The 15,458-nt window shown below is 39.6% G+C and overlaps 1 long non-coding RNA gene across 1 annotated transcript; it reads left to right on the top strand.

Annotated features, from left to right (window-relative positions):
* The first annotated feature begins 2,631 nt into the window (after nucleotides 1-2,631).
* Nucleotides 2,632-4,633, top strand: LOC125982143 (uncharacterized). Its single transcript, XR_011088249.1, has 2 exons — nucleotides 2,632-2,841; nucleotides 3,148-4,633. It is a non-coding gene; the product is annotated as an uncharacterized lncRNA (long non-coding RNA).
* The last annotated feature ends 10,825 nt before the right edge of the window (nucleotides 4,634-15,458 follow it).

Genomic DNA, 15,458 nt, shown 5'->3' with positions numbered 1-15,458 from the left:
ATGTATACTGCTTTAGAATAAAAGGAAAATAAGGGTATGGATAATTAGGACTTGAACCCTTTGTCTCGGATCCATCTTCAATGCTATGTCACTATTTTCGACAAGCGTGGTGAAAGCTGTTGACAAGCAGGAACAAAAGCAGCAGGAGGGGGAAAAAATAAACGCAGAGAAAGTTCGCTTCAGGCAGCACTCATAACCAGGAGGTTGATTGTTGCTTTGTGAAATGTCTTGACATTCACTTTCCTTCAAAGCCATGTGGGCGTACAAATTTCAAGCGGAAGGTGGGAATGGGGAGACGGCGAGAGAAACTTATTGGTACTGGCATGTGAAAATACCGGCCTAAAATGTCAAGATGGCATACCTGCCTGCTCGTATCATAGATATTACAAATACGCAGAAGACATTTGGTAGAAAAGTGACATAGGTATGTTGGCGACTTAGCGGTGCGGCTGAATTAGACAGACGTAGACTATCACAAATGGCTAACATGGCGCATTGCGCACCTGTCTACAAACATCTTGTTTAAAGTCTGTAGGGACAGCTTGCCTGTGACCCTAATCATCTAAGCAATATTTGTGAACCAAACTAATTGTCAGTATTTTCATCATTTGATTGTAAAAAATGACAGTGATGCAAAACAAGCTGATCCTCCCACGGAACAATCAGTTTTTCAAACGTAAGATTTGCACAGCTGTCTCTCCTTCAATGCCACAGCCCACTCAGCAGGATTCATTAGCCATAATTGATCTCTACAAGCAAATTAAGAAATGGTCCAGAACACAGCAATATGAAGTTATCAATTTAATGCTTGGATAATGGCTCGCTGTATTACTTTCCCTTGAAATGAAGATAGTTTGTAATTATGACACCTCATTTTTTTGGGGTTGTTCTCTGTTGAGGGCAATGTAAAACTTAAAAGAAAAAGTTCATGAACTGTGTGCTAATGCAGAAATCGCAGTGCAGCATCACGACGCAGCATCACTAGCTCAGTCGTTCTGTACAGCTGCATACAAAGACAACACTCTTATTCTCTATAATTCATAAGACATCAGCATCATCTTTTCTTTGTGCCATATTTTGTTTTGTATATACGGTATTTCCAGTCTGTGGACAAAGGTTTCTGGATAAATGATAACATCCAGGAGGTAGAATGAAACTCCAGGACGCTTTAGACAAAAGTAATGGGACACATCATCATCATAAGTAGTGAAAATACATTTTGATTGTAAGCAGATTTCTTTTGAAGACTAAAAGTTGTTGACACAGTTCATCTTTGTTGATCTGTATTTGTATCTCCTTTAATATTAATAAGGATCCAGTGTTATGCAGAAGTGTACTTCCAAAAAATGTATCGACACATGATACCATTTATTCTAGAGGCTGAGAGTGAAATGTTTTCTCTTTCCTAGGGGGGGGGTCATAACAGAAAATAATTGCAAAGCAATGGGCTAAACACATGCAGGTGCCATTCATTCTGTCACAATGAAATGCTGTTAAGCTGGGAGGAAAGTGGTGCGCTGTGCTTCATTTGAATATGCTTGTTTTGTATTATTTCTGTTGACAGTGGAATGAGTGACTGTCCACATGCAAGATTACATTAATTTAACGCTGCAGGAAAATAATGGTTATTCATGCAAAAGACTACATGTTGTGTTTTTGTTCATACAGCTGCTGGAGGACCGTGAAGTACATTCACACGGAGAAAATACATCTATTTTGCATATTAGTGAGCCTTTGATGCAAAAGTGCATTCAAATAAAAGGTATTTGTTTGTGGTCATTGTGCTATAATGAACACCGTGCTGCTTGCACTGCTCGACCCCTTTTTTCTCTTTTCAGGTCAGAAGCCATTTAACAAAGTGTGACATTTTCATGTGTTTGTGCTCAGCCATAGCACAACTGCCAATAAATCCTAAACTCTGTTACTCAGCCTACTGTAAACAACCCGCATATGAGAGGAGGGAGGGGTGGGGCTGCCATTGTGCCTTCTCAGCATTTATAAAAAGGACAATGCTCCCCTTAGGTCTTGGACTTTAATGTCATGCTGTATGTTAGTGTCTTTGGAGCCAAGGAAAAAAAAAAAAAGATAATGGTTCCTCTTGTTGTGGTTTTCTTACAGTTGGAGTCCAGGCAATTTTCGAACAACAACTGCTGTATCTGTTAAGGATAGTTTCCTTTAAACGTTGGGTGTGGTTTGCTACTGATAAAAATGCCACTAAAATTGATAGTGGGGCCGTCAAATGGCTTTTAAGGGTAGTAAATATAAGGCAGGTATAAATTTAGAGACAGATTTATCGAGCAGGTAAAGAAAAGGACCAGGGAGGTAAAGTACATCCATTTATTGTGGGAACTCGGTGATGAATGAAGAAAACATTGAAATATTCTAAATGCAAACAAATAGGTAGGTTGAAAATTTCTAAAATCTATTATGAATGAACATGTCTGAACGAGGAGGTCCTCTACCCACAAAAGAACTCTGTGCAGCATCATTGAACGCACCCCCAAATGCCTCCTGAAGGATATCATAATGGAGAATGACAGCTCAAACGGGGACCTGAAAGCAGACCTCGATTGGATCTGCTCAAGCAGCAGTTCCCATTGCTAGTTTTTGGCGCTCTCCCTATTTATTACAAACTACCGTATTTTCCGGACTATAAGTCGCTCCGGAGTATAAGTCGCACCAGCCATAAAATGCCCCAAAAAGTGAAATAAAACATATATAAGTCGCTCCGGAGTATAAGTCGCATTTTGGGGGCAATTTATTCGACAAAATCCCACACCAAAAACAGTCATGAACGAGCAACAACAGGCTAAACGATAGCAACAACAGGCTAAACGATAGGTATGCTAACGTGACAAACACAAACAAAGAGCTAAGAACGGGCCTGACGTAACAAATAGAGTGATTAAGGACAACTATTGCATGAATAACATGTTTATAAATCCATCAGTGTCACTCCAATTCATTAAATAGCAACAACAGGCTAAACAATAGGTATGCTAACGTGACAAACTCAAACAAAGAGCTGAGAACGGGCCTGACGTAACATATAGAGTGATTAAGGACAACTATTACATGAATAACATGTTTATAAAACCATCGGTGTCACTCCAATTCATTAAATAGCAACAACAGGTTAAACGATAGGTATGCTAACGTGACAAACACAAACAAAGAGCTGAGAACGGACCTGACGTAACATATAGAGTGATTAAGGACAACTATTACATGAATAACATGTTTATAAAACCATCGGTGTCACTCCAATTCATTAAATCCATCGATCGTTCTTTGTCAACAATGGGTGCGCACGGCTGAGGGCGCTTGCGCTTCAAAATATTCCACAGGCTCATATAACGATAGATAAACTATATTTTAAATAACTATAATACAAGCCAATAATATTATCAAACCATCCGTGCACTTTAATTCCATTAAATCCATCGATCAAATTCCTCGTCCTTTGTCAACATCGCCGCGCGTGCGCCCTGACGTCAGCCTCGTCTTTATTCCACAGATCTACTATATAACTATATTGTAGCGTTAACAAAGTACAAGGATCGACGTAGGTTTGGTAAACGGCTCTTTATTAAACAAAACAAACTTCCAAGCGTGTGGCGGCGTGGACTTCCAGACAGACCGGGCGTGCGTAATGGCCATGTCCGAGCCCCGCGCACCGTTCGCGGACAGCCACTCGGCCGAGCGTCGGCCCCCGACTCAGTAGAGACCGGGCGTGCGTAAAAGCCATAATAGTTTTTCAAACCTTCTATGTCACTCCAAATCCTTAATTCCTTCAAACTCTTTGTCCTCCGTGTCACTTAGAAATGATCACCGCTAATGATGGTAGTCCTTGTGTGGGCACGTTTGTATGTAAACAACCGGCGCGCCGCGCTACTGACGTCACTTGAAATAGTAATCCATTGGTACATCACGGTTCTCCAAACTTTCTTTCTGCTGCTCGATTACTGTTTTCAGCTGCATATTTTACAACTTGAAGTTTGTAACCTGCAAAATATGAGTTTCTTTTTGGTGCCATTTTTCTTAAGCCCACCCAGTTGATGAGTCACGGCCAACGGTAAAATTTAGAGCGCCCTCATCCAGTTTCGTCTGAAAATATAATTTTTTTTGGTTGTTTTATCAAATTCAAAGTCTGCTTTATCGTCGATATATTTTTTTATATACTAAGACACACAAAGAGATAGAAATTACATTTCCACTATCCCTCGGTGAGATAGTACACATATGCATACAAGCAACACAAAAAAAACCAAGAAGGCACTAACAATGAATAAATAAGAGTATTGAATAAATGATAAATAAACAAATAATAATAAATAATAATAATAAATATAAGAGGAGCAAAAATGGAGCAAGTGTACATACAGCAGACAGTGGACTTGGATATGGTGCTTTAAAGTGTTAATTGCTTTATTTGATGTTTTCTCTATTTTTTATGTTTTGAATATGTTCAAGATAAAGAAATAAAAGCATGTGAAGTGATCAACTATACTAAAAATAACATGGGAAGTGGTCAACTATACTTGTAAGTGATGTCTTAATGATCAAGTAAAAATTTGTGAAAAAAAAAACATATATAAGTCGCTCCTGAGTATAAGTCGCCCCCCCACCCAAACTATGAAAAAAACCGCGACTTATAGTCCGGAAATTACGGTAAGTTGGACAGAACACCGCACTTTATCAAAGACATTATATTTGAATTTTGTCAGGTGATTCATATTGTGTATTGAGGCTATTCTTGGTTTTCATTGAGAATTGGTTTTCTCCAGTGCAAAAACTGAATTAAAAGTCACAAAAATCACTCATAAATAAAGAGATGCAAGAGAACCAAAACAACACTGAAGCCTAAAAAATGACAACAGCAGCTACGTGACAGGTGACAGCAACAATGCCCATGCACAGACTTACAGAAAACAGGGAGTTAAACACAAGCAAACCAATGAGGCAACAAGGCACACCTGGGTATGACACAAGTGGCTGAGACAAGGAACATATGGCTAACGAGAACATGTTACACCTAACTAGTAGACGGGATGGTAAAAGGGACACATTTAGTCAGAGCACACAACTTAAAATCACAATTGTTCCGCCCACCCGACAGATTTTTGGCAAAGACTTGAAAAGGTCCATCTCTAAGTGTAGGCGCCATCAACACATGAAGAATTCCTGAAGTTTGTTAAAAACTTGTGCAAATTGTCAACTGGAGAGAAGTAAAACCCACACAGCGAAGGATGGGAAGACATGCATGACTACTAATGACAAGAGGGTTTAACCAAGGCAGAGCTGATGGCCTTTTCACTTACTCCGCCACACTTGAGTTAACAGAGGATACAGTACTGCCCTGCTGGGCTCTCATTCCGGGGGTTCGCTGGGGGGGTTCTCACTAACCTGTCACAGCTCCCTCCTCACGTAGCTTCGTTCTTTCAATTATGATCGTCTCATATGCATCTGTCTTTTTCGAGCTTAAGTGGAAAGGTAACTGCCAGAAATAATATCAACAGTTCTTAATCCTGCCGCATTCTGTCTGGAAGGCAATTTGTTCGTCTTATTTGTTTACAAAGTCATGACACTTTTTTTCCCAGGTTAAGGCATCTATCCCATTCTTGATGATGAATACCAAGCAAAGTGAACAACAAAATTACAGAGCAGCATTAACATTGAGTAACGCAGCATGGCGAAAAATGGGGAGAAAGCATCGCCTCTCAGCACTTACACAGCCCTGGGAGATTTAAATAATAAAAAGCACTGGGCCGCTGAACAAACAGGATAATTATGGCCTACAGTCTTCCTGTCGTTCAACTGGCACGGCCAAGCGGAAAGAAACGCCTTATTACCGCTCAAAAGTTGTGCGAGGAGAATTTGGATAAATACAGCTGAATGTAGAGGAATGGCTTCACAGTTGATCCTTTGACCAGTATAAATAAGAAAAAATCTATTTCGTAGATTTTTGTTTTTATTTTGCATAGTGCTGATCTACATTTTTATTCAGACCTTAGAATCAATATGAGTTAATTATCCCTTATGCATAGTTTGTAGCTTACGTTTATTTTTTAATGACTTGAGGGATTTATTTAGTTGCAGTTATGACCTTTACCCTGGCCCCATTGGCAAAATTTAAAGCTACACTCGTATTCTTTTCTTGCAAAGTAGACAATTTAGGAAATTAAGCTGCTTATTTCTCTATCCTTGAATTACTGACCCGATGAGGTCTTGACCCATTGCCAGGGCAAGGAATTTTCCGTTCAATTTGGAGGTCTTGCTCCAACATGTATGCAGCTGCCAGCAGTACGTTTTCGGTGGAGCAGATGGTGTTCTAATGGAAAGAGCTTGTCTCCATTAGCTTCCCTGCCTTGCTGTAACATAGTCATTGGTGGCAGTCACTGCTTTTGGATTGCTGTACGTTTCCAAATGTTGCAACACATAAGCGCAACACTTCTTGATTTTTAATGTCTGTTGCCGTACCGCATGGCCCATTCATATTCATCAAGTCCACCAAGCCCTCGCTTACCTCTTTCTACATCAATTTGAATACTAAAGATGGCAGCACCTTCAACCGCAAAGCAACTTCATGCTGCTTTATTTATGCACTTAAGATATAACCCAGTGTGACGATTATGAACGTTGTCTTATTTAATTCCAATTTCAAACAGACACATTAAAATTAGTTGTGATGCTTAGTGCTGGCTGACCTGCTGTTTACATCTCATAACAAGCCCAGGCACCCTAACAGCAAGCTCTCTATGCAAGCATCAATTCAAATGCAATAGTTGTGCATGCCAAGTTTACATCTTTTTATATTTAGCTGGAGTCGTGCACAGACCTTTCAATCGAAGAAGCCACTTACCACCAGACTTTGCAGATTAATTATAAATATGTTTTCAGGGCAAGGCCATCCAGATTCCTGGTGGCAAATGGAAAAAAGACCTCACGCTTTTTATTTTTTAATGTAGATTGTGGGCGCCTCTCGTGACGAAAGGACATTTCTATACACTTTAATGAGCGTCCCAAGAAACCAAATAGGGAGAGGCTGATGGTAAGTTCTATGTCAATTGAATCCAAATCTAATATGTTGTGGGCTGCTTGGATCAACACTGTCTTGTGGTCCATTTGTTTGGCTGGGACACTGGTTTGTTCTAAGGAGAAGAGTGCTTCTGTTATTGCCATGGCAACTCAAGATTGCTTTCTTTTGTGGTAATGGCCTGTTGGACTGCCACACTTGCATGGTAGTGACGTTTAAAAAAGACACTTCCATGGCAACAGTTGTTTGCATAATGACAATATGTTAAAGCTATAGTTGTGCTAGTTTCAGAGTAGAGACTAAATATGCAAACTCAGATCAAAACGTGTTATAGCACCTTCAGGATTGTTATGGAAATGGCACTAGCATTATCTTGCGCCTTCATTTCCCACCTAAAATCAACACCCTTCAACTTGTAAAAAGGTTAACATGTTTAGTTGTCCATCATTGTATTACTTGAAGGGCTAAATGCAAACAATGCAAGATATCTACAAAACAGTTCGATGATGAATGTGAAGGCAGTGTCTTTACTTTTGGACTTAGTTTTGTATTCTCCTCAAAAGGTCTTCATTAGCAGTACCCGTTGTTGCGTTCAAATGAATAATGTAACACAGAGCTCTTTTAATTGCTTGGGTTCATAAAATCTGGGTTAATGAAGATATAGTGTAAATGTAATCTCCAGTATATAACACCTGAATTCTCTGGGGCTAGTTAAAGCTTAAAAATCGATAAGTAAAGCGCATGGCGAGATGCATGGAGTTGAAACATCCTTTCAGGAATTCTGTAGCAACCTACTAATCCTTCACAGAAACATTCACGTAATTGGCTAGTCAGTTCACATCGACTGCACCTTGCACATTTTAGGGATTCCTTTCAAATGTGTAGAAATTTATTTTAATTTCTTTTAACTATATATCCAATTTGTTTTAAGTTGTGTGCATAACTGCAGGAAAAAAAGCTTGTTAAATATTGCATTTTTCGATGTAGCAGACCGCAAACTGAGTTTAGTACAGCTATAAATAGGAAGAGTGTGTGCCTGTGTGTCTCATCAGAGAAAAATGCTTAAATTAAGTCAGAGTGCTGAAATGATGGAAGATGAGTGAGTAGCTTGGATGGAGAACGCAGATGGCACATGGTGGTTCTCCTCGCTCGCTCCCTCCCTCCCCTCTGTCCATCCTGAACGATGTTGCTCTCACCCTGCATTTCCCGCCACTCGCCCCTAAAAACAGTCCGTGCCATTCTGATATGAAGCTTTTAATTGCATTTTCATGTAGGTGTTCTCTGAGGGTGTCATTCCCCAGGCAGAGGAGAGAGTGCTCCGAGAGGAGTTTTACATGTGCACAAGCACGGTCAAGATCCACTAGGGGAAGTGTGTTGGAGTGGAGAGGTTCTGGAAGTGGAGACATTCCTGTAGGGACACTTGAAAAAGCAGTTACAGCCACGGTATAAATAAATGCATGGCTAGAGCATTTTTCCTCCTGGATGAAAAGCCTTTAACCTTTTAGTCACTATAAAAGCAGAAATTGTTCAGTGGCATTTAACATGCAGATGCTGCTCTTCTTTCTACAGAAATCATTTTGAGCTTTTCAAATTGTAAATCACAAAAGCCTCATTGAATTCCAATAATGTATTACACATCCAAATGATGTGGCTGGGAATTTATTTTGTTCATTTCATGGAGGGTGGGTAAAAAAAATAAACCCAAGACTGAGACACTAAACTGATTTCTAATTCCATCCATCTATTTTTCTTCCGCTTATCTGGGTTTCTTTCGCAGAGGGAGCAGCTTAAGCATGGAAGACCAGAGTTCCTTCTCCCCAGCTACTTGGTTCAGCTCTTCGGGGAATTCCCAAGGCCAGTCGCTCCACCGTGTCCAGAACGCGTTGCCCAAGAGGGATTTTAACTCGATGCATGAGCCACCCAAAAACTAGCGCCACGAAACATATTTTGCTACGGCTCATGTGCAGACGACGTAACAATATTATTATGTGATGTTTTTTAGCCAAAAAGAACATTCCACGTAAAGTGCTTAAGAAGAATGCTGAGAAGCTGCGGCTAATCCAACATGCCAAAGAAAGAATTTCCTCGGGGACCCCAGTGCATACATCACAGCAATCCCTAGGTTGTGTGCAAATTATGCCCTTGGGACTTTTGAGCAGTATAGGAATGACATTCAAAGAAACCGCGAGGCAATGGCAAGCATTTCTAATACTAGACTTGTTGATGCAATGCTTGTATTAGATAGATGGTTTTAATTTTGGGGGGGTTGTGCTACTCTTTTGATTGTATTGGAAAAAAGGACAACTAAAAAAACAACATGCCTTCATGAGTGAGCTTGTGATTCAGCTGTATGTAATGAATGGAACAAGCCCGAAATCTGCTTTCTAACTACTTTAAGTCCATGTTGGATGTTTAATGTGAGGAGGCAATGTTTGTAGCCTACCTGAGAAGCGACGGGAATGCAATCGCACCACACAATAACTTGAGCGATATTTCTTGTCATGCAAAAATTCAACCAACCACTTTCCCTTCCATTGAAGTAAAAGAACTGCTTCAGGCTGTACATCAATGTGACATCAGAGATCATACACGGGATCTCTGCAGGCTCATTTATAAAGCTTGTATACACTGAAGACCCAAAAACTGTGCACAGCAGTTTCCAATCTCAAGATCTGAAAGAACACAAGTCGGCCCATAAGTATCAGCGAAAAGGGAATACATTTCAAATTCGGAATACAAAGAAGAGACAGTTGAAGAAATGTTGGAAACAATTTGCACTGTTTAAAATCATACTGGCAGGGAAGTGTTTGGACTTTTTCAGAAATTATAAGATTGGCGGGCATACAAGACATTTATAATTACTTTGTTTATTTCTTTTGAGATGATTTCTTTAAGGTAAGATTAATTTGGATGGGTGTGTAGCATGTTGCAGTGTTCTAGATACACACATCTATAATCCATTCATCTATTATGTTTTGATAATGTTTGCTTGGATTTATTACAGCAGATTAGGAGCATCACCTGTGCTCATGTCCCAAAATATTAAAAAAAAAAATCTGCACATGCACATCTTCCAAGTTTTAAATGTAAAAGTCATCGTCTTATGCATTTTAGGTGACAAATGACTTTATATACAGAATCATTTTTATTCCAATAAGCATTGACATTTCTGGATCACTAATTATTTTGTTTCAATGGGTCACCAGATTAATGGAGTTGTAACCACAAATAGATCAATGGCAGTGGCTGTACAAGTGTCTACGCTTTGCAGATCCAAACATGCTGGAAAGTTTGCAAACACAAAACATGTTCCAAGTACAAACACAATTATTTTTGGCCTACCTTTGAGAATTGCATCAATTCTGGCACGGCAGCTGAAAAACATGTGGTTGATCAGCCACACTCGCTGGAATTAATCATGAATTAAATGAACCAGCCCTGAGTGCATTCACTGTGCTAGGACAGCTTGCAGAATAAGTAAAAGAATCATCTTCGCACATCCAATCTTATTTAATGGTGTTTCAAAGAATAGTGGCCTTCATCATCATCGTGATTGTCTGTGAATGCAAAAAGGATTGGTAGAACTCAGTCGCAGTGTTTAATTTATTCCAACCGTTGTTGCCAAATTTGAGAGTGCAAATTGTGAACGTATTGTCCAAGTTTCAAGGTGTTCTTCTTTGAAGTGTTTCAACTCCTTTTAAATTCTCTATTAATAATATCTAATAAATATGAATCAGACGCAATGCGAAAGCAGAGAAGAACTGGAATGTCCCACCCTATTGAACCTTTACGATGTGCAGCGTTTCACTACATTAATCTTCTGTCCGTGTTTGTATTCCCTTTTGCTGTTTTGCTTGGTCGAGCAGCACAATAATACCAGTCAACATTTTTTGCAACTTATTAAAATTAGAGCACCGACAGGTGGGCATAAGGGTGGAAAGCGCCATGCAGCATTTTGCGAGATGATGCATCACTGCCAATATTCCTGCGATGTTGCAAAAATATGTGTGTATGTATCTAGTATGTATAAGTACATTTGAACACAAACGCACACACACGGCATTTAAGGTGGGTTAGTGTCCGGTCAGTGAGCCATATTTTTCTCAGAATTTCTATTTATAAGTTGACAACAGCGCTTGGCCATTTGTTACGTGACCTGTGCAACCCCTTGATATTTTCTCCAAAGCTCAGTAGCTTTAAAAGCTTATCATGACCAAAACCAAGTCACTTTTCTTCCGACACAGTAAACCTTTATGAACACCATGCACAATATTTGGAGTGGGGCCATAAGATCTGTTAAGATGAAATTTCCTGTTTCTACGTACAGTATTACCCTTTGAGCAGATTCTGCAACTCACGAACCAATTAAGATAATTGAAAATGAGGGTCTGAGATAAGATGTGAATTTGTGATCATTAAGGCATCAGTGTGTGAATTTCAGTAAATCTAAATTTTATATTATCGTCATGCACCCTGAAAGTTATATTTAGGATGCAATTGTGTCATTAACGTGTTTTTGTTTGCCGTATTGAAACTCTATGCTGCCAATGTGGGCAAGTTGGTCACTTATGTTCTATGCCTCTTGGAAGTCTGTGCCGACATCCTCCGCACAAGACTCCGGTATTGCATTTTGTTGTTTTGATCTAACACTCCCTATGATTTTTCCCACATGAAGCAGGCGATCGCACAAGAGTGTGCTGTATATGGAATAATGCTGCTCCCTCTCCGTCTTTGTCAGGTCGTGTGTGCGTCTCCCTTTGATGCTTGCTCTGAACAACACCGAGACATACACTTGTTCTGTTTTTGTCTTAGACAGATTTGAGTTTCTTTTTTTCTTTTGACAGAGTGCACTCTCCCCTTTGTGAGAGAAGGAACAAAAGTTTTGCTCAGTGTCAAACGAACGGTAATAAATCTTTGTCGCATTTCTGTATATTATGAAAAGGTGCAGCGATGTTGTTTGACATCCCGTTGTGTTCTCCAACATTCTCAAGAGTGTTGTACTTCTAAAGATGACACTTTTTTCTTCAGTCTCGAAATGTTTCGATTAAAACACATTTAACAAAGAGTACCACATTGATCTGTGACTTTAGTGGTGTTGGAGGCAGAACATGGACCCAAATGGAATATTCTTAACCATACATGCATAAGAAAAACAAATTTTCATGCAAAACAGCTAAAACATTTATCATAAGGGTTTTCCCTTTTATCACGTACCGTGCTGTGTGATGGAAGCGCAAAACACACGCACGCACCCTCAAACACATGAACTTCATGTACCTAACGTAGTCAAGAATAAACATCCTCTTCAGGTATTACATGAGGCATGAAGTGCACAACCTGTCAAATGAAAATAATTGCACCCTTCAGTGTCTTTATTTCCCTCATGTATTCCGACTGTATAAGTGATGAATTGACTGTGAAGCGCAAACAAGCCATGCTTTCTCAAAGGAGCTTCAGAGAAATGCCAAGCTGTTTTTTATGATTGGGGGGGTGTAACACTGCGGTGTCACTAGTATTTATTTATTTTATTTCAAATTAGAACCGGAGATGGTCTTTATTAAAAGCATGTATATCATTCTTCTGAACAACAAGTACATGGCAACCATGGTTCTTACAGTAATGGTATTTCTGTTCAGTCAGTCATGGTGGTTAAGTTTAATTTCTGTCCTGACATTCCATGACTGTTTTTGAATTTTGATTTGTTGTTTGTGACAATCACTGCATGCATTCAACAGCAAGGAAATGGAAAGAATATGACTATGTATATCAAATTGCCCCAAGAAAGTCACTATTGGCAAATAAGTGAACCGATTATTCAATTGACTTCATTTAAACTTACTCAAGGAAATGCAAAACAAATTAAATATTTGTACTTCACCCCCCCGAAAGACTCCAATGTGGTTTTCCAGCTGGATGAATATTTCAAGCAGTACGGCTTTGATCGAGTGCATTTGAGAGTAGGTGCATCTCGCAGTGCGACGCTTATGTTGGGTTCCATTCTTGCAGCACTTTGGAAGCAGAGCGGAAGAGAAGCTCAGAATGGCCACCGTCCAGCTGAGATAATGGAATTGGTATGTTCTCTCTGAGATGTGTTTCTGGCTGGAATTAATTCCGTTAATAGCAGCGACTTCAATATTCAAACCCATTGCTGGGTTCGATGGTAATCACAGAGCACAAGAGATGGCTTTTTGTAAGGTTAGTGATTGATATATAATGGATTGGGAAGTGACACACAAAGCTTTCAATTGTTCTTGAACTAGCTAATGTGTAATCATAAAAAGTCTTGCCTCTTTATCATTAATTCATGATTGGACTATTCACAGAAGGCCTTGCAGCGCAGCAGCGATGACAATTTTTATTGCAATTTTTATTCATAGCCGATGACTTTTAGCTAAAAGCCACTCCGTCTTTTGTAGTCACTGCAATTGTTTTGACATAAAGCTAATTTAAATATACTCTATAAAATGCTCATGAAAGAAAATTTAATTTAAGAAGTGATGCTACTGTATATATAGGTGTTTATCACAAGCTAAACGCTATTGACCATCAAAACTAATATCGCAGTTCTGAATACACACAGCTATTTTTATTATATGTTGGCACAGTGTCTAAAGTGGTCATTAAGAATATATTTGCATACAATACAATGACAAAGATGATTTAGCTTAAGTTTTGAAGCACGCTAAGGACCAAGTGATAGCTTGTCAACTCTTGGGACACTTGACAAACGGATATCTGGTGTCTTACGACATTTGTTGACAACTATTTGACACGATTAAAGACTGGGGATTTCTGCGCAGCTGAACTGTACAGCCACATGAAAATGTTTGTTTTAGCTACACTGTGCAAATATCCAACATCCAAACTGTTAAGAAAAAAAGTGGGCTGTGTGGAAGGACAGATCTTCAGGACAAGGCGGTATGGTCCAAGGGTCTCACCGAGGCTATTATAAGAGGACGGCAGGGACACCAGGGCCAACTAAAATTCCTAGGCCAGGCAATAGATCTCAACAGATGGCAGCCGCAGCACCGAGCAGAGGACTGAGGAAAACTGGCGCGGCTCAAACCGTGGTGTCGGAACAGCGGTCTTACTAGTAACTAAAAATATGGCACTCGGTACAGACCGGGCCTCTGCCAAAGCTGAACTGGGACAGCCTGTGTTTGTCCATCTGCTTGTTAGTTAACAGGCTACTTCTTGATTCCGACACAACCTGTCTGTAAAGCTGGGCAGGAACGTTGCGACTTTCCAACTTTGAGTCTTCTTTAAATTATCGTTGATTGCTGGTGTTGTCATCCGGTAAATGATTATCAAATTCAGCACGTCTCTCTTTTTTACTTGCCAGAGCTAACAATGCTAATCACCAAAAGTAAACCACACTTACAAAAAGGCATGATGATGGCAGCATAAAGCTTTGGGATTGTTTTCATCTGGCTGTATGACTTTAAAAAAAAAAATAAATAAATAAATAAATCAAATCTCCCGACATGCCTGTAAAATGAAAATGAAGACAATCTCAACTTAACCCAAAGCATAAACTCCAAACACACAAAATAAATAGCTTCTCTGATTGAAGTCGGAACCTGTAATTCAGTCAAGGAATCAAATCGGCAAAATAATGTCTTTGCTACAAGAAGAGGATTGTTTTAGAATGGCCCAGTCAAATCCAAGACATGAATCTAATTGCAAATCTGCGGGGTGACCTAAAGAGGGCTGACACACGAGGTGCCCTTACAATCTGATTGATTCAGATTGCTTTTACAAGAAGGATTGGGCAGATAAAGCTAAGTCAAGATGTGCCATGTCGATAGACTCCTACCTAAAAAGAATCATATACTTCAATTAACTGCTACTTTAGTCAAGTAAAGCTCAAACTTGCAAGCATATTGGTTCTTCTTTTTTTTGTATACATTTTATGATATTATCCCAATATTTTCTTTTGCACTTTTCTTTCTTTAGAAACCTAGAGGTAGTCAACAACTTTAAATACCTAGGTGCTGTGGTCTCAGATGAAGGATCTAAACCCGAAATACTTGCCAGGATTGCCCAAACTACAAATGCAATGACCAAGCTGAAGACCATCTGGAACAACAAAAATATCTCTACCAGCTCGAAGATCAGACTAATGCGCTCCCTAGTAATCTCAATCTTTCTATATGCTTGTGAATCCTGGACCCTAACAGCAGACACTGAAAAGCGAATCAAGGCACTGGAAATGCGATGCTACAGAAGACTCTTTGGAATATCTTACAAAGACCACATCACAAACGAAGAGGTAAAATCACGTGTAAAGAGTGCAATCGGACCATACGTCGACCTACTAACGACAGTCAAAAGGCGGAAACTGGAATGGTACGGCCATGTCACAAAATCAACAGGACTTGCCAAGGAGATCCTGCAAGGCACAGTGAACGGAGGCAGAAAG

Source organism: Syngnathus scovelli, chromosome 15, assembly GCF_024217435.2.
Source record: "Syngnathus scovelli strain Florida chromosome 15, RoL_Ssco_1.2, whole genome shotgun sequence".
NCBI lineage: Eukaryota > Metazoa > Chordata > Actinopteri > Syngnathiformes > Syngnathidae > Syngnathus > Syngnathus scovelli.
This window is presented reverse-complemented; position numbering and strand designations above follow the sequence as displayed.